Source organism: Hylobates moloch, unplaced genomic scaffold (assembly GCF_009828535.3).
Source record: "Hylobates moloch isolate HMO894 unplaced genomic scaffold, HMol_V3 SCAFFOLD_2, whole genome shotgun sequence".
In the NCBI taxonomy this organism is placed as follows: Eukaryota; Metazoa; Chordata; class Mammalia; order Primates; family Hylobatidae; genus Hylobates; species Hylobates moloch.
Window position 1 is genome coordinate 124,713,027 of NW_026652277.1, and position 23,858 is coordinate 124,736,884.

At 43.1% G+C, this 23,858-nt stretch overlaps 1 pseudogene; it reads left to right on the top strand.

Annotated features, from left to right (window-relative positions):
- The first annotated feature begins 644 nt into the window (after positions 1–644).
- LOC116470473 (trafficking protein particle complex subunit 6A-like) lies at positions 645–1,089 on the top strand (annotated as a pseudogene).
- Positions 1,090–23,858: the final 22,769 nt, after the last annotated feature.

The following is a 23,858-nucleotide window of genomic DNA, read 5'->3' on the forward strand; positions in this document are numbered from 1 at the left end:
GTGGAAGCTGACCAAGTGAAGAAAAACACCTACAGGCACTGACATCTGCTCGAAAAAAAAAAAAAGTTCGTTTGCTGGCTTCCCCCTCTACAGTGAATCCCACCAGTCAATCAGTTCTTTCCTCCCCTCTCTGACAAACACCTAGAACTTCTGATCAGCTTTTTGAGTACTTGTGTCTTGGCTGTCCAAGAATTATCAGACATTTGAGGAGAACCACTAACAGGAAGACAAACAGCAAAACAAAGAAATAGAATTAAAGGATCTTAGAGAAAACAGATAACACAAGGCATATTTATTAATTTTTAAAAAAATTGGCTACCTATTGTGGCTCACACTCATAATTCTAGCACTTTGGGAGACTAAGGTGGAAGGATTGCTTGAGCTCAGGAGTTCAAGACTGGCCTGGGCAACACAGTGAGACTCCATCTCTACAAAAATTAAAAAAAAAAATTTCCACCAGTCATGATGGCGCATACCTGTAGTCCCAGCTACTTGGGAGGCTGAGGTGGGAGGATTGCTTGAGCACAGGGGGTTGAGGCTGCAGTGAGCTGTGATTATGCCACTGCACTCCAGCCTAAGTGACAAGGCAAGATCCTATCTCAAAAATATATAAAAATTTCAAATTAGGGGCATGAGGCTGACACATGGTGAATGCTGTGCTGTTTGAGTTTCTACACATGGAGATGGTAGCAGAGCTGTGGGATCACAAACCCAACCCTGTCCATGGGGGGACAGAAGATAAGCCTGTTGATCCTGGAGAGCATGGATTTCTGTGTGAGCCAGGTTCTAGGTGAGAGACTGCCCCTGGAGATGCTCATCTCAGGGAGGAGCTGGGTGTCCTCAAGTTCATATGCAAAAATCTGTGGGTGGCTGTGTTCCAATAGATGGACAGCTTGTGCACCAATCACCAAGAGACCTACTTTTTGCAGGACAACAGCTTCCACTCCTCATCCCGATGATCCTGGGCCTGGATTCACTTGTGGCCTCCTGCATGGCACCCTCAGTACCCTGGGTATGGAGAGTTTGGTCACTGCCTCCGTGGCAACCCTGACCACCTGTAAGTTCCCAGTGATAATCTGGAAATCCTGAGGACCCCAGTTCTCCACCCCAGCTGAGCCTCACAGTTGCTTCTGGCCCTCAACCCCTCTGGAGACAGAAGATCCCTTTGCCCAGGGACCCCAGGCCTGCTGCTTTTGGGGGTGGTCTTGGGGCTGGTCCTGGGGATCCCAGCCTCTAGGGGTCACATGTGTTCAGGAAGTGAGTATCAAAGAGAGGTGGGAGCACCATGGGAGGCAAGGAGATGCCAGCTGGAGTTGGGACTGGAGTGGAGGATTCCCACATTGGGCACATTACTCTGCATGGCGGATGCTCACTAAAGGTTCTACGTATGGAAAAAAAATTTCAAAACATTATTATACATATCTTCAGAGAAGCAAGAAATATAATTCATCCATAAAACAAGAACATAATTTTGTGGAAAAAGAACACCTGAAAACAAGAAATAGCTCTAGGAAATTTAAAATATGATTGCCAAATAGAAAAGACATTAATTAACAAATTAGAAAATAGGCGTGGCAAGGTGCCTCAGGCCTGTAATCCCAGCATTTTGGGAGGCTGCGGCAGTTGGATCAGCTGATGTCAGGAGTTCAAGACCAGCCTGGCCAACATAGTGAAGGTGGGAGGACTGCATGAGCCCAGGGGGTTGAGGCTGCAGTGAGCTGTGATTATGCCACTGCACTCCAGCCTAAATGACCAGGCAAGATCCTGTCTTAAAAATATAAAAATTTCAAATTAGGGGCTTGAGGCTGACACATGGTGGATGCAGTGCTATTCGAGTTTCTACACATCTCCACTAAAACTACAAAAATTAGCTGGGCATGGCAGCAGGCGCCTGTAATCCCAGTTGTTCAGGAGGCTGAGACAGAAGAATCACTTGCACCCAGGAGGCAGAGGTTGCAATGAGCCAAAATCGCACCACTGCACTCCAGCCTGGGTGACAGAGTGAGATTCCATCTCAAAAGAAAGAAAGAAAAAAAGAAAGAAAGAAAGAAAGAAAGAAAGAAAGAAAGAAAGAAAGAAAGAAAGAAAGAAAGAAAGAAAGAGAGAAAGAGAGGGAGAAAGAGAGGGAGGAAGAAAGGAAGGAAGGAAGGGAGGGAGGGAGGAAGGAAGGAAAAGCTTAACCCATTTTCCAGCAATAATGAGAAATATGAAAAAAAGATAAGAAAATTAGAGGGTTAATCCAAGAGGTCTACAATCCAACTAATAGAAATCCAGAAAAGGGAAGAAACTAAAGGGAAGAGTTTATTAAAAGAATAGCAATATTTAACAGAATTAAAATAGCTCACAAATTAGCCAGGTGCAGTGGTGCACATCTGTAGTCCCAGCTACTTGGTGGGCTGAGGCAGGGATTGCTGGAACCTGGGAGTTTGAGATTACATTGAGTTATGATCATACCACTGCACTCCAGCCTGGGCAACAGAACCTGTCTCTAAATAAATAAATAAATAAATAGCCAGATACGGTGGCTCATGCCTGTAATCCCAGCACTTGGGGAGGCCAAGGCAGGTGGATCACAAGATCAAGAGATCGAGACCATCCTGGCCAACATGGTGAAACCCCATCCCACTGAAAATACAAAAATTACCCAGGCGTGGTGGTGGGTGCGTGTACTCCCAGCTACTCAGGAGGCTGAGGCAGGAGAATCACTTGAACCCGGGAGGCAGAGGTTACAGTGAGCCAAGATTGCGCCACTGCACTCAAGCCTGGCGACAGAGCAAGACTCCATCTCAAAAAAAAAAAAAAAAAGAAAAGAAAGAAACAAAATAAAACAAAATAGTTTACAGGCCAGGCGCAGTGGCTCACGCTTGTAATCCCAGCACTTTGGGAGGCCGAGGCGGGCGGATCATGAGATCAGGAGATCGAGACAACGGTGAAACCCCGTCTCTACTAAAAAATACAAAAAATTAGCCGGGCATCGTGGCGGGCGCCTGTAGTCCCAGCTACTCGGAGAGGCTGAGGCAGGAGAATGGTGTGAACCTGGGAGGCGGAGCTTGCAGTGAGCCGAGATTTCGCCACTGCACTTCCAGCCTGGGCGACAGAGCAAGACTCCGTCTCAAAAAAAAAAAAAAAAAACAAAAACAAAAACCTTTCGATCATTAAGGATAACCAGAGTTAACAGTTAACAGTCAAACAACAAAGTGGGAATAAATTATTTGTGGCCACATCAAAATAAAGGGCTACTTTCCCTAAAATATAAAGAGCTCCTATAAACAATAAGAAAAAGATTAACAACCTAACAGAAAAATTGGCAAAAGTTTACATAAAAGGAATTTTAAATGGTTCTTAAGATATGAAAAGGTGACCGACCAGCTGTACTCACGAGAGAAATACAAATTAAATCTCACAGACACCTTTTTCACCTGTAAGATTAACAAATATAAAAATATATAATGTCTGTATTGGCAAGAATATGCAGAAATAAGCACTCTCATACAACAATGGTAGGAGTGATATTGGTATAATCTCAGTGGTGGGCAATTTGGCCAAACCTATAAAAAATACAAATGCATATATTTTTTAGCAGAAACTTTACCAAAATTTTTTCCTATAGATATATTCACACATGTGAAATCACTTACGTATAAGATTATTCTCTGAAGCATTGTTTTCATGGATAAAGATTTAAAACAACCCAAATAGTAGAAGACACGTTAGATACATTATATCTATAAACTGGCATAATATACAAGAACAAAAAAGAATAAGGTTTATGTACTTAGTTTGTGAACTAAAATGGAAAACATTTTAGTTTAAAAAACGAGGCCAGTCGCAGTGGCTCATACCTATAATCCCAGCACTTTGGGAAGCTAAGGTGGGTGGATCACCTGAGGTCGGGGGTTCAAGACAAGCCTGATCAACATGGAGAAACCCTGTCTCTACTAAAAATACAAAATTAGCGGGACGTGGTGGCGCATGCCTGTAATCCCAGCTACTCAGGAGGCTGAGGCAGGAGAATCGCTTGAGCCCGGGAGGCAGAGATTGCAGTGAGCAGAGATCGTGCCATTGTACTCCAGCCTGGGCAACAGAGTGAGACTCCTTCTCAAAAAAGTAAATAAATAAAAAATAACAAAACAAAATAACAAAAAACTGCTAGTTACAATAGAAATAAAATGCATGAAACACTTAGAAATTAGCTAAATGAGTAATATGCAAATTAAATAAGAAAAACTATAAAACATCAAGGAACACTGAAGAAAATATAAGTGATGGCCGGGCGTAGTGGCTCACGCCTATAATCCCAGCACTTTGGGAGGCTGAGGCAGGTGGATCACGAGGTCAAGAGATTGAGACCATCCTGGCTAACACGGTGAAACCCCGTCTCCCCTAAAAATACAAAAAATTAGCCGGGCATGGTGGCGGGCGCCTGTAGTCCCAGCTACTCGGGAGGCTGAGGCAAGAGAATGGCGTGAACCCGGGAGGCGGAGCTTGCAGTGACCCGAGACCGCTCCACTGCACTCCAGCCTGGGTGACAGAGCGAGACTCCGTCTCAAAAAAAAAAGAAAAGAGAAAATATAAGTGAAGAGAAATGCCTTGCTCACAACGACATAATGCATGGCTATTTTTGTCGCACTTGTCATTTTTACTGTCATTTCACCACTGCCCCAACATCCTGGCTACAGATTTCCCTTCTCTGGGTTCCCCACCATGTGCAGGCTTGTAGCGACTGTCACTCAAAGCGTCCTCCAGGCAAGGAGTAGATGAGCTACCCAAAGGAGGACCATTGAATTCTTTTTCAGAATCTGAAATTCGAGCAAAATACCTGAAAGCTGGAAAGTTGGAGGAGCTAAGAACGTAAGTGGAGTTGAGTTCAGCTGCTCTGAGTCCAAGAGCTGCTTTAATTTTCCCATTCCCACATCTAATTCTTCAGCTTTTCTTCACATATGTGAGCGACTCCAAATCCTTTTAGAAAATCCTTTCTTTCAACTTTTCCTTTAAATCAGCTGTCTTAGTTCAGGCTGCTACAAGAAGTAACCATAGACTGGGTGGCTTAAACAACAGACATTCATTTCTCACAGTTCTCGAGCTGGGAGTCCCAGGTCAAGGTGCCTGGCAGATTCCTTGCCTGATGAGAACACTAGTCACCTCTCAAAGGCCCCACCTCCTCATGCCATCATATTGGGGATTTAGGATTCAACATATGAATGAATTTGAGGGAAACACAAACATTCAGTCCATAGCATCAGCCAAAATCTTTCTGATTTTTTCAGCTAAAGAACCGTGACCAAATGAAATAGAAAGACATGGTATTATAAAGATGTCAATTATCTCTAAATTAATCTATAATTCAATGCAATACAAATAAAAATCACAACAGAAATGGAAGAAAATGGTGTTAAAGTTCATCCTACAAAGTGGTACTCAACTTTGATTACACATTTAGAATCATCTGGGGAGCTATTAAAACTCTGTTCCCATACTGCACCCCTAGCAATTAAACTGGGACCTCTGGAGTGGGGTGAGGTTATCAGCATTCATTAACGTTCCCTGAGAGATTCCAGTGTGCAGCCAAGGTTGAGAACTACTGCGCTGGAAGAATAAACATGTGAAAACAATGGGAAATTTTAGGAAGGAAAGAAAAATGAACAGATTTGCCCTATCAGGCATTGAAACAGATTATAAAGCTACAGTAAGTAAAGCAGTGTAGTACTAGCACAAGAAATGACAGACAAATCAATAGAACAAAATATACACTTCAAAAAAATGCCCAGTCAGAGTGGCTGTAATCCCAGCACTTTGGGAGGGTGAGATGGGCAGATCACCTGAGGTCAGGAGTTCAAGACCAGCCTGGCTAACTTGGTGAAACCCCATCTCCACTAAAAATACAAAAATTAGCCAGGCATGGTGGTGGGTGCCTGTAATCCCAGCTACTCAGAAGGCTGAGGCAGGAGAATCACTTGAACCTGAGAGGCAGGGGTTGCAGTGAGCCGAAGTCACACCATTTCACTCCAGCCTGGGTGACAAGAGTGAAATTCTGTCTCAAAAAAAAAATATATATATATATATATTCCAAAAAAGAGTCAAGTATGTACAATTTAAACATAATAAAGGTAGCATTTCAAATCAGTGGAGAAAATATGGACTAAGTAAATAATGTTGTGACAACTAGCTAAGCATGTGGAAAAATAAAGCCATTAAGATAAATTCTGGATGGATCAGATGTTAAAATAAGAAAATTAAAACTACAAAAGCGTGTTGCTTTTGCCTGCATGGTATATCTTCATCCTTCTTTTGGTAATAGTACCCCAGTTTTCCTTGGGAAACCACTTATTTGCAATTTTCAATTCATCTAATTAGAGATTGAGGTAAAAAGATCAAAAGATATTAACCCTTATTAGAAACTAAAGAATACAATAAAAACAATGAAGTATCAGTTGTTGCCCATTTTCTTGGCAAAAAAAATTAATTGATAATACCTGCTCTTGTTGGGGGAGGGTTGCATGTGAGGATCAGAAACCCTCAAAGTAGGCGGGGTGCAGTGGCCCACGCCTGTAATCCCAATCCTTTGGAGGCTGAGGCAGGCAGATTGCATAAGGTCAGGAGTTCAAGACCAGCCTGGCCAATAAGGTGAAACCCTCTCTCTACTGAAAATACAAAAAAAATAATTAGCCAGGCATGGTGGCATGCAACTGTAGTCCCAGCTACTCAGAAGGCTGAGGCATGAGGATCCATTGAGCCCGGGAGGCAGAGATTGCAGTGAGCTGAGATCGCACCACTGCACTTCAGCCTGCATGACAGAGCAAGACTCTGTCTCAAAAAACAAAAAGAAAGAAAGCAAGCAAGAAAGAAACCCTCAAAGTATAAATGGCAATAAATATTGTAAATGCATATCCTTCAATCCAGCAATTCAACTTTTAGTAACATAATACAAGCTGACAATAAGCCACAATCACAAAGATGTACAGGCAAGGATTTTGTTCATCATAGCTTTGTTTTCACAGTAAAAAGCTAAAAACAAGTCAAATGTCTCTCGAGAAGATAAAATATATCTGTATTTCTGTTGACATTAAAGATTTTCATGGCTCTTTACACTCATTAGGACGGCTATTATTTAAAAAAAATTAAGTGTTGGTGAGGATGTGGAAACCTGGAACCCCTGTGCACTTTTAATGGGAAAGTAAATGGTGCAGTTTCTGTGGAAAACAGTATGGCAGTTCCCTAAAAAAGTAAACATTGTGCCGGGCGCGGTGGCTCATGCCTGTAATCCCAGGCCCAGGATTTGGGAGGCCGAGGTGGGTGGATCATGAGGTCAGGAGCTCGAGACCAGCCTAGCCAACATGGTGAAACCCCCTCTCTACTAAAAATACAAAAATTAGCTGGGCGTGGTGGCAGGCACCTGTAATCCCAGCTACTTGGGAGACTGAGGCAGGAGAATTGGTTGAACTCAGGAGGTGGAGGTTGCAGTGAGCCAAGATCGTGCCACTGCACTCCAGCCTGGGTGACAGAGAAAGACTCCGTCACAAAAAATAAAATAAAATAAACATTGAATTTTGTTTGTTTGTTTGTTTTTTGTTTTTTGGTTTTTTGAGATGAAGTCTTGCACTGTTGCCCAGGCTGGAGTGCAGTGAGGCGATCTCAGCTCACTGTAACCTCCACCTCCCAGTTTCAAGTGATTCTCATGCTTCAGTAGCTGGGATAACAGGCGCCCGCCATCACACCCGGCTAATTTTTTGTATTTTTAGTAGACGGGGATTCACTATGTTGGCCAGGCTGGTCTCAAATGCCTGACCTCATGATCCACCCACCTCGGCCTCCCAAAGTGCTGGGATTAGAGGCGTGAGCCACCGTGCTCGGCCTAAACATTGAATTATTAAATGATCCAGCAATTCCACATCTGAGTATAGACCCAAAATTCACAGGAGGGACTAGAACAGATAGTTGTATACCCATGTTAACAGCAGCATTATTTACAATAGCCAAAAACTGGAAGCAACCCAAGTCCACATCAATGGACGACTAGAAAAACAAATATGGCATATACACACAATGGAATATCATTGAGCCTTAAAAAGGAAGGATATTAGCCAGGCGTGGTGGCTCACGCCTGTAATCCCAGCACTCTGGGAGGCCGAGGCGGGCGGATCACCTGAGGTCAGGAGTTCAAGACCAGCCTGGCCATGGTGAAACCCCATCTCTACTGAAAATACAAAAAATTAGCCAGGCGTGGTGGTGCATGCCTGTAATCCCAGCTACTCGTGAAGCTAAGGCAGGAGAATCCCTTGAACCCGGGAGGCGGAGGTTGCAGTGAGCCAAGATCACGCCATTGCACTCCAACCTGGGCAACAAGAGCAAAACTCTATCTCAAAAAAAAAAAAAAAAAGGAAGGATATTCCGACATATGCCATGTGTGATGAACCTTGAGGACATCATGCTAAGTGAAATGAGTCAGTCACAAAAAGGACAAATATGATTCTACTTATATAAGATACCACAGTAGTCAAATTCACAGAGACAGACAGTAGAGTGGTGTTTGCCAGGGACCAGGGCAATGGGGGCAGGGTGTGCAATGAGGATGGAGTATTAGTGTTTAGGGGATACAGTTTCAGTCTTATAAGATTAAAAAGTTCTAGAGATGGATGATGGTGATGATTGCAGACCAATGTAAATGCCAGAGAACTGTACACTTAACAATACAAGATGGGGCCGGGCACAGTGGCTCATGCCCATAAATCACAGCACTTTGGGAGGCTGAGGCGGGCAGATCACTTGAGGCCAGGAGTTCAAGACCAGCGTGGCCAACATGGCGAAACTCTGTCTCTACCAAAAATACAAAAATTAGCCAGGCGTGGTGGCATGTGCCTGTAATCCCAGCTACTCAGGAGGCTGAGGCAGGAGAATCGCTTGAACCTGGGAAGTGGAGGTTGCGGTGAGCCAAGATTGAACCATTGTACTCCAGTCTGGGCAACAAGAGCAAAACTCTGTCTCAAAAAAAAAAAAAGGCCGGGTGTGGTGGCTCACGCCTATAATCCCGGCACTTTGAGAGGCTGAGGCAGGTGGATTACCTGAGGTCAGGAGTTTGAGACCAGCCTGACCAACATGGTGAAACCCCATCTCTACTAAAAATACAAAATTAGCAGGGCGTGGTGGCTCATGCCTGTAATCCCAGCTACTAGGTAGGCTGAGGCAGGAGAATCACTTGAACCCAGGAGGCAGAGGATGCAGTGAGCCGAGATCGTGCCATTGCACTCCAGACTGGGCAACAAGAGTGAAACTCCGTCTTAAAAAAAAGAAAAGAAAAAAAAAAGGCCGGGCACGGTGGCTCATGCCTGTAATCCCAGCATTTTGGGAGGCCGAGGTGGGTGAATCACGAGGTCAGGAATTCGAGACCAGCCTGCCTGGCCAACATGGTGAAACCCTGTCTCCTAAAAATACAAAAATTAGCCAGGCACGGTGGCAGGCACCTGTAATCCCAGCTACTCGGGAGGCTGAGACAGGTGAATCGGTTGAACCCGGGAGGCTGAGTCTGCAGTAAGCCAAGATCATGCCACTGCAATCTAACCTGGGCGACAGAGCAAGACTCCATCTCAAAAAAAAATAAAATAAAATACAAGATGGGGCCAGGCACGGTGGCTCACACTTGTAATCCCAGCACTTCGGGAGGCTGAGTTGGGCAAATCACTTGAGGCAAGGAGTTCGAGACCAGCCTGGCCAATATGGTGAAACTCTCTCTCTACTAAAAATACAAAAATTAGCCAGACATGGTGGCATGTGCCTGTAATCCCAGCTACTCAGGAAGCTGAGGCTGGAGAATCACTTGAACCCAGGAGGCAGAGGTTACAGTGAGCCGAGATCACACCACTGCACTCCAGCCTGGGTGACACAGCAAGACTCCATCTCAAAAAAAAAAAAGTTGGTAAATTTTATATTATGTTTATTTTGCACCACAATAAAAAACTTTTCTGTGAAAAGAAGCTTTATTTACTTATTTTCATTTCAATATTTCTCTTTATCATTGTTGTCTGTGAAATTTGCTTCTATGGTGAGTCATTTGAAAATGACTCCAAAACCAAATTTTGAGAACACGAAGCAAAATTTTCTTGATGTCATTTTTCACAGTAGCTTTTATAGTTTGTGATCATCAATCATTTTTATTTGTAATTATTATTTATTAAGTAGGAAGAGTTTAGGGGAGAAAATATATATATAAAGTCAACCACAAATGCAATCATGGGAAATCAGGTGGTAACATCACATCTTAAGTTACAAGTCGCTTCTTTGTGGGGTAATTTTCCATATTGGAATTTTGTTCCACATTTTCTCAGCAGCTCCATTTCATTCGCAGAAGCCACCCAGAAAGAATCTAGTGGCCCAATCATGCGTACTGGGGACCTAAAATATGAGAGGATTCCCTTGGCTAGCCATGAACTCTTAACTAGAGACGATCTGGTTTCTTTCTCAGAGCTGGAACAAAATAGTGAAAATATTTCCACTCAAAATAGGAACTGCAATCTAGAAGAAATCCTGTTCCTTTTCTTTTAAAATAAGGACACAAGCAAAAATATGAAATGGAACTTTGGATTACCTTATGCTGTGGTTGTAAGAAAGGAATTGCAGCATATAAAAAATCAAATCTTAAGCAGCACTAGATTACATGGCATGTACTTTATTTTAAAATTGTCTCTAGTGCAGCTGCTGAGCATAGAACGTGGTCCAGATAAAAGGGAAATAACACCAACTTCTTGTCAGAAAATTCAAACGCTAAACCATCTGAAAGCAGGTAAATGCCTTCCCTTAGGCCGAGCTCGATGGCTCATGCCTTTAATCCCAGCACTTTGGGAGGCCAAGGCAGGTGGATCACCTAAGGGCAGGAGTTCAAGACCAGCCTGACCAACATGGCGAAACCCCGTCTCTACTAAAAATACAAAAATTAGCCGGGCATGGTGGTGCACACCTATAATCCCCACTACTCGGGAGGCTGAGGCAGGAGAATCGCTTGAACCCGGTGGGGCGCAGAGGTTGTAGTGAGCCGAGATAGCGCCACTTCATTCCAGCCTGCGCGACAGAGCAAAATTCTGTCTCAGAAAAAAAAGTAATGCCTTCCCTTTATGTCCATGTAAATATGAACTGAGGTTGATAGACACAAGAGTGCCATTATGAATGCAAGACAGGACTTTATGCAATTTGGTCCAAGGAACTAGCTGACCTTGATATAAAGGTCCCCATTTACAACCAAACTCAGTGAAGTTGTTCAAAGGCATTACCAAAATAATAGGAAAATTCATGGTACTGAAAACAGTTATGACTGACTGCTCTCTGACCACTTATGCTTCTGTTCCAATATAAAGTCACTCTTTTTAGGGACTTCACCCCATCTGTTTCTGAGGTTTGTTTAGACTAGTTTTGGTGATTTTATACCAAAGGTGCATAAAAGTGTTGTTGTTTAACTCAGACATTTGGCAAGAGATTTCTTGGGGCATGATATATTCATATTTCTGAGGTTTTAACATTATTATTATCATTCCTTTTTTTTTTTTTTTGAGACTGGGTCTTGCTCTGTCACTCAGGTTTGAGTGCAGTGGTGCAATCATAGCTCACTGCAGCCTCGACCTCCTGGACTCAAGCAATCCTCCCTGCTCAGCCTCCCCAGTAGCGAGGACTACATGCGCACACCACTACACCTAGCTAATTTTTTTTTTTTTTTTAATTTTTAGCGATCTCACTATATTGGCCAGGCTGATCTCAAACTCCTGGGCTCAAGCAATCCTCCCACCTCAGCCTCCCAAGGTGCTGGGATTACAGGTGTGAGACACTGCACCCAGCTTAAAATTATTTTTAAACACTACACAGAAGTACTACATCACATAAATACTACTAGACATCTGCCTAGTCTCATTGTTGCAGGTGACTTTGTTCATTGCAGTCATTCCACTGTAGCTGGACATGTATTTAGAATTGAAGTCGCATACTGCACCCAGTAATGCCAATTCTTCTTGAGAAACCTCAGAAATCTATTTAACAGCCATCTGGAGGTTCAATTAAGGCAACACCAATAAACCGGTTGACTAACACAATCAGTTCTTGCCATCTAGTGTAACTGGAAATGAACATGCCCCCACGGCCTGGCAACTCCATGTCTAGGTATAAACACTGTAAAATAAATGCACAATGAGACACGTACTAGGAGGGCCATTGCAATATTGTTTGTAGGATGATCATAATTGGAAAGAAACCTAAAAGTTTTCCAGAAAATTAGATACATAAATTGAGGTGCAATTGTGTAATTGTGGATATAATACAATACTCATAGGAGTTAAAATAAATAAATTACTGTATGTACTAGCTTAGCATAAATTGGGTACATATCAAATTATTTATAATAGTTGCTTTTTTTTTTTTTTTTTTTGAGACAGAGTCTCACTCTGTCACCCAGGATGGAGTGCAGTGGCACAATCTTGGCTCACTGCAACCTCCGCCTCCCGGGTTCAAGCTATTCTCCCAGGTAACTGGGACTCCAGGCACACATCTCCATGCCCGGCTAATTTTTTGTATTTTTTGTATTTTTAGTAGAGACAGGGTTTCACCGTGTTAGCCAGGATGGTCTTGACCTCCTGATCTTGTGATCCACCAGCCTCGGTCTCCTAAAGTGCTGGGATTACAGGCATGAGCCACTGCACCTGGTCTGTGTGTGGTATTTCTAAAAATATATTGAACTGAAGCAACATGACGCAGCACCAACATTTGTTCATCCTGATTATGAAAGCCCAGGTTATTATACTAGCCCATGTACTTTTCTGTATTCTCCTCCCCACCACACCAAAAAATAAATCTAGTATTTAAATTTTAGGGAGTTTTTGCTTGTTGGTTGGTTGGTTGGTTGGTGGTTTTTGCTTTTCTCTCTATTGGAAACCACAAATCTTTTTATTAAAATCCCTCAACACAAACCTAATCACTTAAGGATCCAACTTAGAGTCCTTGACAATTTCTCTTGGTCATTTGAAATTTGTTTTTTTAGGGAAGTTGCTTTAAGAAGTCAGGGTATAAATGTATGCTATATTTATTTTTAAAGACCTTTCTGGAAAATATTATAATAAATAGGCCAGACACGGTGGCTCATGCCTGTAATCCCAGCACTTTGGGAGGCCAAGGTGGGTGGCTCACGAGGTCAGGAGTTCAAGACCAGCCTGGCCAACGTGGTGAAACCCCCATCTCTACTAAAAAAATATATATATATATATATATTTGTGTGTGTGTATATATATATGTGTGTGTGTGTATATACATATATACATATATACACACACAAAAACTAGCCAGGTGTGGCAGCAGGCACCTGTAATACCAGCTACTTGGGAGGCTGAGGCAGGAGAATCGCTTGAACCCGGGAGGCAGAGCCTGCAGTGAGCCAAGATCATGCCACTGCACTCCAGCCTGGTCAACAGAGTGAGACTCCATCTCGAAAAAAATTTTTTTAAATAAATAAAATTAACATAAAAGCAATTAAGCTTTTAAGTTAATTAAGCTAAAAGTCCTCCATGATAAATTGCAAGTCTGGCTTGTCAGGCCCATATTCTCAATGAGAAGCTAGTGGGTTTTAGGATGGGCTGTTCCACTATAGTCCATGGTTTGGTGTGTACCAGTAAGGGAACTAGTAGGGGAACCACTATGTTTAGCAACATTGAAAAGCCATGGTCTCCCTCAGGTTCCAGGACAGTACTGGAATTGGGAGAGCGGGACCCTCCTACAGGAACTGTAGGAACTGTAGGAGATGCAGAAGGAGGCAGCCCCTACTAGAGTGAAGCCCAGTTGCTGAGGAGGTAAAACACCCCAAGCCTCTCTTTCCACCCTCAAATCTCCAGCCAGTGCTTCCCACTAACTGACCAGCCAGTAGCCAGAGGCCAAAGGAGTCCAAGGGAGGTAATAGTGTCACAGCAGGACAGACAGCAGGACAGAGAAAGGCAAGGAGTGACTATTGGGAGCCAAGCAGAACATGAACCATCCCATTTTCCTCTCAGAGAAAACAGAAAGACAAGGTTATCTTATATGCAAATGGCATAGTTTTATTGCCAAGAAATACAAATGGCAGAGAAAATGGCTCCAAATTCATGTTTTGTAGATGTTAATTGATAACTTACAAAGAAGATCGTCTCGAGGAAGGCCTGGTTACTGAGGAAACCATTTGAAATAATCTTGGGCATGGTGACTCACTCCTGTAATCTCAGCACTTTTGGAAGTCAAAGTGGGAGGATCACTTGAGCTCAGGAATTCAAGACCAACCTGGGCAACATAGTGATACCCCTTCTCTACAAAAGATTAAAAAATTAGCTGGGCATGGTGGCACTTGCCTGTAGTCCCAGCTACTTGGGAGGCTGAGGTGGAAGGATCCCTTAAGCCAGGGGCTGCAGTGAGCCAAGATCAAGCCACGGCACTCTAGCCTGGGCAACAGAGGGAGATCCTGTCTCTAAAAAATATAAAAATCTTATTTTTGAAAGTATACTACAAGTTAAATTACTTAAAGTTGGGCATACTATTGATCACATACTCTATATGTCAGATAAAGATAATGTACATAGATACATAGAATGTATTTTATAGAGAGAATATATATAGGATTATATATTTTGTGTTTTATATATAATGTTCTATACATCAAAATATTAATGGCCACAGATGAGTAATTGCTAATGTCTTTTTCACAAAATTTTCTAACTAAAATAACTGCACGCCGGTGGGAATGGAAATTACTAACACCCGTCTGGCAGATAGTATAGGGCAATGTATTTCACAAGCTTTAAAAATGTGCACACTACTTTGGAAGGCCAAGGCGGGTGGATCACGAGGTCAGGAGATCGAGACCATCCTGGCTAACAGGGTGAAACCCCATCTCTACTAAAAAATACAAACAATTAGCCGGGTGTGGCGGCAGGCACCTGTAGTCCCAGCTACTCGGGAGGCTGAGGCAGGAGAATGGCATGAACCCAGGAGGCAGAGCTTGCAGTGAGCCGAGATCACGCCACTGCACTCCAGCCCGGGCTACAGAGCAAGACTCCATCTCAAAAAAAAATAATAATAAAGTGCACACTAAAAAAAAATTTTTTTTTTTAAATAGAGACGGGGTTTCACCATGTTGCCCAGGCTGGTCTCGAACTCCTAGACTCAAGGGACCTACCCGCCTCGGCCTCCCAAAGTGCTGGAATTACAGGCATGAGCCACCACACCCAGCCTAAAAATTATTTTTAAATAATTATGCCCAGTGTAGGCATGGGCTGTTCACCATCCCTGAGCTGGCTCCTTTATGGTCATGACATGATGTCAGCTTCACCCTGGGCTTGATTAAGTGACAAATCTTATGCACTTGCTCTTAACAGCAAACAGAAGAGCCAAACTCCAAGATCTTGTCAAAGAGAACCCTTCAAACTCTCATAGAGGAAATGCTAGTGCAGTGGCCAAGAGCAAGGAGCCACCCGACATGGGCTTCGTAGAGTGACCCTGTGCAAGCGACCCAATGTCTTTCAGTTTCCTCATCTGTAAAAAAGAGATCATGATGCTCATGGCACTGATTCCAGAAAAATGTTGTGAGTATTAAGTGAGCAAATATATGTAAAAACACTGAGAATAGTGACTGGTATGTGGTATTTGCCATTATAATTTTCTGTTCAATCCTTATCAAAAGGCTAAATTATAAGAAATAATATTCATGGAAAATGTTGTCCATCTATTCCTCTAAATAATCAGGGTTCTTCCTATACATATTCAATTTTAGAGCTGCATTATTTGGTTAGCACTATTTTAGCTGCTGGTAATATTGCTTCTGCTAAAGTATTTGCTGTGTCACTTGTCTTCATGAAAATTATAAAAACTTGCTGGTGCCGTAGCGTCATTGTAGGGATGGTGCCAATAACAGTGATCACATTTCACCCGGAAGCTCCTTCATCAGGACCCATATGAGAATCTTTCCTCAGGCCTCAGCACTTCTGGGTTAGTCGTGTGTTTTAAATGCAAAGGCGGTTTAGCTTCTATTTCTAATCATAGGCCTTCCCTCCCATCAGCTATAGCAGTTATTCAGGACCCCGTGGCAAACATCCTTGAATCCTATCCATGAATTGATGGATTTTTTTCTACCTGTACCTGTCCTCTACCTCAACTTCCTAATCTATTTGTAACCTGTTGCTTAATGCATATTTTTACAAGTTAACTCAAAATACTTTGGGGGGTAGGAATGAGACAGAGCATGAAAGTCAATAAGCAAGTAATAAGTAAATATAAAACCAAATACATGCTGATAACACATAGTGGTAACATGAAGCTACACAGGAAACCTTGTTTGCTGATTGCTGTCACAGTCATGTCTCAACAAGGGTTGTGTCACTGGTTGTCTTGCCCCACCAAACAGTTCAAAGCTATTGCAATCTCATTTAAGATGAACAGCAACTACCAATGAGGCAGTCATTTGTGCTAATATATCATTAGGGGAAATTTTTCCAAGTCTTCATAAAAAACAGTAGGTTGCACATATGACAACCAGGTAACAGAACAGATGAATATGATGAAAGCCCAGGATATCCTAGAATAATGGCAAGGAATTTACATTAATTTTTATAGGCTCAGCTTGGGAGCACTGAGCCCAATTTTTCATGGATGAGACAGCAAGTTCACCAAAGCTCACAGAAGGACAACATTTTGATTCATGGAATTTAGTTTTTAATTTGTACAGAATCTTAGTATTTTAAAACTGGAGGCCAGTCGCAAGGGCTCACACCTGTAATCCCAACACTTTGGGAGGCTGAGGCAGATGGATCACTTGAGGTCAGGAGTTCAAGACCCAGCCTGGACAACATGGGGAAACCCCATGTCTACTAAAAATACAAAAATTAGCCAGGTGTGGTGGCGCACGCATGTAATCCCCAGCCACTCAGGAGTCTGAGGCACAAGAATCACTTGAACTGAGGAGGCAGAGGCTGCAGTGAGCTGAGATCACACCATTGCACTCTAGCCTGGGTGACAGAACAAGACCCTGTCTCAATGAAAAAATAAAAAATAAAACTAAAGTACCTCCAAAAAATGCAATCCTCTGGAAGTCCAAAGATGCTTTCAGAGGCCATGCAGCAAGTTGGCAGACCCAGGCTGGGATTGGGATCCCCTGACAATGATGCCTCAGGCACTGGACATAGGCGACTGTAGCATGAATCCATGTGTCCATTCAACCACTCCCTGCTATGGTGGTAACCACACTTTCTAATCTGTGGTACCATTGTACTCATCTTCCAGCTGAAGCTGAGTGTTCTATCTGCACAACTTAAGTATTTATTCCTCAGCTTGAGGGAGCACAGTGGGTCTGTGGCTCAGAAGGAAGGGGTGCCCTTTGTGCCTTGGGAAGGAAATTCCCATGGACACAGAGCAGAGGCACTTCAATGCCATTTTTGGTTGGGTAGAAATCCAAACAATAGACTGGAGGAAAATGACCTCACTTATCTCCAAGAACAACCCTGATGTGTGTACACCTACTAGGCACAAGGATTTGAAGCCAAGGGTCTGAACCATGTCTGAATCGACAGCCCCTGCCAGCTCATTGGCATGAGAGGAGAGGTGCCCCTACCCACACCCACCTGGGCTTCTCAATGTGGCTACACTTTAGAATCATCTAGGGAACTTTTAAAAACTAACGATTAAGGCAACTTTAGTTAACAATAATTTATTGTATATTTTCAAATACAGTCATGTGCTGTGTAATAACATTTCCGTCAATGACAGACTGCATATATGACAGTGGTCCCACACCTTATAATATGGGATTTTTACTGTGCCTTTTCTATGTTTAGATACACACATTCTTACCAATGTATTACGACTGCCTTTCAGTGCAGAAACATGCTGGAAATGTTCGTAGCCTAGGAGCAATGGACTATTGCATATAGCCCAGATGTGTAATAGGCTATACCATCTAACTTTGTGTAGGTATACTCTATGGTGTTCACGCAACAAGGAAATTGGCTTACAATGCATTTCTCAGAACAGATCCCTGTTGTTAAGCAACACATGACTGTGGCTAGAAGAGAGGATTTTTTTCTGTTTTGTTATTTTTGGTTGTTTGTATTTTGGGGTTTTTTTGAGACAGTTTCTGGCTCTGTCGCCCAGGCTAGAGTACAATGGTGCAATCTCAGCTCACTGCAGCGTCTGCTTCCTGGGCTCGAATGATCCTCTCACCTCAGCCTCACAAGTAGCTGGGACTGCAGGCACACACCATCGCATCCAGATATTTTTTGTATTTTTAGTAGAAATGAGGTCTCACCATGTTGCCCAGGCTAGTCTTGAACTCCTGACCTCAAGCAATCCTCCCGCTTCAGCCTCCCAAAATGCTAGGATTACTGATGTGAGCTACCAGGCCTGGCCTAGAGGAGAGTATTTTGAATGTTCCCAAAAGGAAGAAATGATCAATTTTGAGGTGGTGGATATACTAATTACCCTGATTTGATCATTACACATTGTACATATGAATCAAAATATCACACTGAACCCCATAAATATATACAATTATTATGTGTCAATTAATGTAAAAAAGAAAAAAAAAGCTACAGATGACTGAGCTCCACCCCAACCAATTAAATCAGAGTCTCCTAGGTAGGTAGAGGTGGCAGACATCACTATCTTAAAAAAGCTTCCCGGGCTGGGCGCGGTGGCTCACGCCTGTAATCCCAACACTTTGGGAGGCCGAGGCAGGCAGATCATGAGGTCAGGAGATCCAGACCATCCTGGCTAACACTGTGAAACTCCGTCTCTACTAAAAATACAAAAAAATTAGCTGGGTGTGGTGGCACGCACCTGTCCAGCTACTCGGGAGGCTGAGGCAGGAGAATCGCTTGAACCTGGGAGGCGGAGATTGCAGTGAGCCGAGATTGTGCCACTGCACTCCAGCCTGGGCGACAGAGTGAGATTCCGTCTCAAAAATAAAAATAAAAATAAAAATAAAGCTTCCCAAGACCAGGGAGCGTGGCTCAGGCCTGTAATACTAGCACTTTGGGAGGCCAAGGCAGAGGGATCACTTGAGCACAGGAGTTCAAGACCAGCTTGGCCAACATGGCGAGACTCCATGTCTACAAAAAAAAAAATTTTAATAACTGGGTGTGGTGGCCCATGCCTGCAATCCCAGCTACTTCAGAGGCTGAGGTAGGAGGATCACTTGAGCCCGGGAGGCTGAGGCTGCAGTAAGCCATGTTCCCGCCTCTGTACTCCAGCCTAGGTGACAAAGCCAGACTCTGTCAAAAAACAAAAACAAAAAACTTCCCAAGTGATTCTAATATGTGGTTGGGGTTGAGAACCACTGCTATAGATGGACAAGGAGACTGCCTACCTAATGAGGGCTGAGCAGCCCTAAGAGCCCAGCCTGCTTGGAAATAGTCCTCACCATCCTCTTAGACGTCCCCCCATGCCCTCATACGGTATCCAAGGTCTGCCCTCCCCTCCCCCAGTTACCGTGGTACTAAGTTACCCTGGTATTAAGATATTTCTGTTGGCTATTTTACTTCTCAACATTAATTGAGCACCTACTCTCAGTCATACGCCAAGAACCCAGAAATGAATATGACACAGCTCCTGCTTTCAAGGAGCTCACAGTCAGGGCAACATAATTTTTACACATCAATAGAAAATAATGCACTGGCCAACATTTATGAAACACTCACAATGTGCCAGACTCTTAAGACCTCGTGTATTACCTCATTTAATTCTCCCAACAACTTTATAAGATAGGTACCATTACTATCAAGCCCATTTTACAGACAAGATTCCTGGGCCATAGAGAATTTATGTAACTGCCTAAGGTCTTTTAGTAGTAGTTGGGCTGGGAGCCAAACTGAGGCAGCCTGGCTCTAGTGTGCACACCTTTCCACCACACTGAGTGGATAAGTGAATGTACTAAAAGTCACAGAGGCATGAAAATATGTTGATTCAAAGAATGGTGAGCAATTCAGGGTGGCCGGCCACAGGGCTGAAAATTTGGGTTTGGGCCAAATTATGAAAGGCTTTACAGGCCATGAACAGGGGGTTCTGTTCTATCTCCTCTAGACAAAGGGTAGCCTGCCAAAGTTTTGTTTTCTTTTTTCATCTTTTTAATTTTTATTTTAGATTCAGAGAGTACACGTGCAGGTTCGTTATAAAGATATATTATATAATGCTGAGGTTTGGGCTTCTAATGACCCCATTGCCCCACGCAGTGAGCATAGTACCCAATAGGTAATTTTTCAACCCTTCATGTCCTCCCTCCCTCACCACTTTTCAAATCCGCAGTGTTCATTGCTCCCATCTTTGTGTCTGTGTGTACCCAATGTTTAACTCCCTCTTATAACTGAGAACATGAGGTATTTGGTTTTCTGTTTCTGCATTCATTGATTTGGGAAAATGGCCTCCAGCTGTATCTGATGTGATGCAAAGAATATGATTTCATTCTTTTTTATGGCTGTGTAGTATTCCATGGTGTATATGAACCACATTTTCTTTATCCAATCTACCATTAATGGACACCAGAGTTGATTCCATGTCTTTGAGATTGTGAATAGTGCCACAATGAACATACAAGTGCAGGTGTCTTTTTGGTAGAACAATTTATTTTTCTTTGGATATTGCCAGCCAAAGTTTTAAATCAAGAAACAAAGTGAGCAGATCTACATTTCAAAAGATAAGGGTGAGAATAACCACAGGACGGAGAGATGGGGACAGAGAGGTGCAACTGTGACAGACGATGCAAGTTAGAGGAAGGCAATGGGGTGGAGGAGAAGAAAAGCAGGATACCTGGACACTTCTGACTTCGAAATGACAGGATTTCGTGGATGATTGGAGAGGGAAAGAGAAAAGGAAGGCAGCTCCCAGGCCTGTAATGAAATCGACTTAACAAGCAAGTGCTCTGGATAGAAAAGGAGTCGGTGAAGGAGTACCTGGAGGAAGGTAATGAGCTCACTTCTGGACATGTTAGGTTTCCACAAGCCTTACTATCTGCCAGTTAGTTGCTAAGAGGCATGACAGTTAAGTCACTTCAGATCCTTTGGGCTCACGGAGATATTTCTTTGCAAAATGATAAATATGGGTACTTCCTAAAGTTTCTTAGAAATGCATTGATTTTAGAATTTAGGTGTAATTTGAAGAGAAACTGAGAAGGAACCCACGATGGTGATTTTGTTGTTTCAAAAAGTGCCATCCTACCAAAATTAGAAAAAAAATACTCTTTTATACTGAGTAAGGAATCCAAAGATAACCAAGCCAACCCCAAACGAGGCCTATGAGACATGAAAAACACATACTTTTCAGCTAACTAAATATTTGAGTTCTATTTTAAGGACAGTGGTGGCATTGGGTGTGTGTCTTTAGAATGTTTCATTCTAAATAGATGTTCATCTTCCCTTTATGGATAATACTTCAACTAGATTTTTGTTTCTACACTGTTTGCTTTTATCTTCTAAGGCTAAAATTTGTTGAAGAGACACTCATACAATGGCTACTCATTACTCAATTTAGCCATAAATCATATGAGTAGTATTTAAGTGTGAATATTAAAAATATAACCTCAGAATGGAAATCTGATAAATAAAATAGCCCAGATGAGTTTAAAAGCATTTTCAAAGACAAGTGGAAAAAAAGTCATTAATTTCCTCCTCTGTGAGGATTGATCATTATTTTGTTTGTTTGTTTCGAGATGGAGTTTCACCCTTATCGCTCAGGTTAGAGTGCGATGGTGCCATCTCGGCTCACTGCAACCTCCGTCTTCCGAGTTCAAGTGATTCTCCTGTCTCAGCCTCCCTAGTAGCTGCAATTACAGGCACCTACCACCACACCCAGCTAATTTTTGTATTTTTAGTAGAGACAGGGTTTCGTCATGTTGGCCAGGCTGGTCTCAAACTCCTGACCTCAGGTGATCCACCTACCTCAGCCTCACAAAGTGCTGGGATTACAGGCATAAACCAGCCCGCCCTGCCGATCATTAAGATATTCACCCAAATTTTTTGTTGCTTATATGATAATGATCCAGCGTTGGCATGATGGTGACTTTTAGGATTTCAAAGCAAAGCCTTGCCAATTCTCTGTAGACAACAACTCTTCTTGGAGAAACAGTTTCTGGCTTGCTACCATGCTTTAGTGAGACTGAACCCTTAACCATGGGCTACCATGGGACCTAAGCTGCCCATCATGATTTGATGGGTTAGACATCATTTTGTCTAACCCACCAGACCATAAAGTTGGTGTGCATAGCAGCACTCATTGTCAAATGAAAGTGGTATATATAAGACTGGCTCAAGCAGGCCCTAAAGACAAGAGTAGGCCGGGCGCGGTGGCTCACGCTTGTAATCCCAGCACTTTGGGAGGCCGAGGCGGGCGGATCACGAGGTCAGGAGATCGAGACCACGGTGAAACCCCGTCTCTACTAAAAATACAAAAAAATTAGCCGGACGTGGTGGCGGGCACTTGTAGTCCCAGCTACTCGGAGAGGCTGAGGCAGGAGAATGGCGTGAACCCGGGAGGCGGAGCTTGCAGTGAGCCAAGATTGCGCCACTGCACTCCAGCCTCGGCCACAGAGCGAGACTCCGTCTCAAAAAAAAAAAAAAAAGACAAGAGTACATTATATGAGGAAGGAGCCCAGATGCCCACAGTCCCCACTCCTTGCTACATGACCTTCTCTCTCTCAGCCTGTACCTCTTTCCTCATGGAGAGTTCCTTATGATCAGTTGATTGAGAAAGACAAAACTTGGGTCTGATTTATAGAAAAAACTTGGGTCTGCTTTGTAGAAAGTACTGCACAATACATAGGATCTACCTAGAAGTGAAGAGCTGCAGCTCTACAAACCCCTTGAGGACATCCCTGAAGGACAGTGGTGAAGAGAAATACCCCTAGTGGACAGAATTACAAGCAGTGCACTTGGTTGTTCATTTTGCTTGAAAGGAGAAATGGCCAGAGATATAGAATCTGGCCATCAGGCTATGGACCATGATTTGGCTGAATGGAATTGGAAGAGACATAATTGGAAAGTTGGTAACAAGAAGATCTAGAGAAGAGATGCAAGGATAGAGGTATATAGGCAAACAACATGAAGATATTTGTGTCTCATGTGAATACGCATTAAAGGGTGACCTCAGTAGAGGATTTTAATAATCAAGTGGATCGGAGGACCCATTCTATGGATATCAATCAACCTCTTTCTCCAGCCATCCTTGTCATTGTCCAGTGGGCTCATGGTGGCAGAAGCCCAGCAGCATAGACTTCCATTCACCATGGCCAACCTGGCTACAACCACTGGGGAGTGCCCAACCTGCTGCTGCAGAGACCAACACTGAGTCTTCTCTGTGGCACCACTCCCCAGGGTAATCAGCCAGCTATGTGGCTTGATTACACTGGACCTCTTCCATCATGGAAGGGGCAGCATTTTGTTCTTAGTAAAATAGACACTTATTCAGGATATGAATTTGCCTTTGTTGCATACAGTGCTTCTGCCAAAACTACCATTCGTGGACTTATAGAATGCTTACCACCATCATGGTAATCCACACAGCACTGCTTCTGACCAGGGAGCTCACTTCATAACCAATGACGTGTGGTAATGGGCCCATGGTGATGGAATTCACTGATCTTAGCATAGTGTGTCCCTCATAAAGCCAATGACTTGACGGAACAAAGGAATGGCACTTTGGAAACAAGTTACAGGACCAACTAGATGGCAATACCTTGCAGGACTGGGACAGTGTTCTCCAGGAAGCTATATATGGTCTAAAGATGGTGCTGTTTCTCTCATAGCCAGGTTTGCAGACCCAGGAATCAAGGAGTGGAAATTTAGCAACACCACTCATCATTACCCCTAGGGATTCACTAGCAAAATTGTTACTAC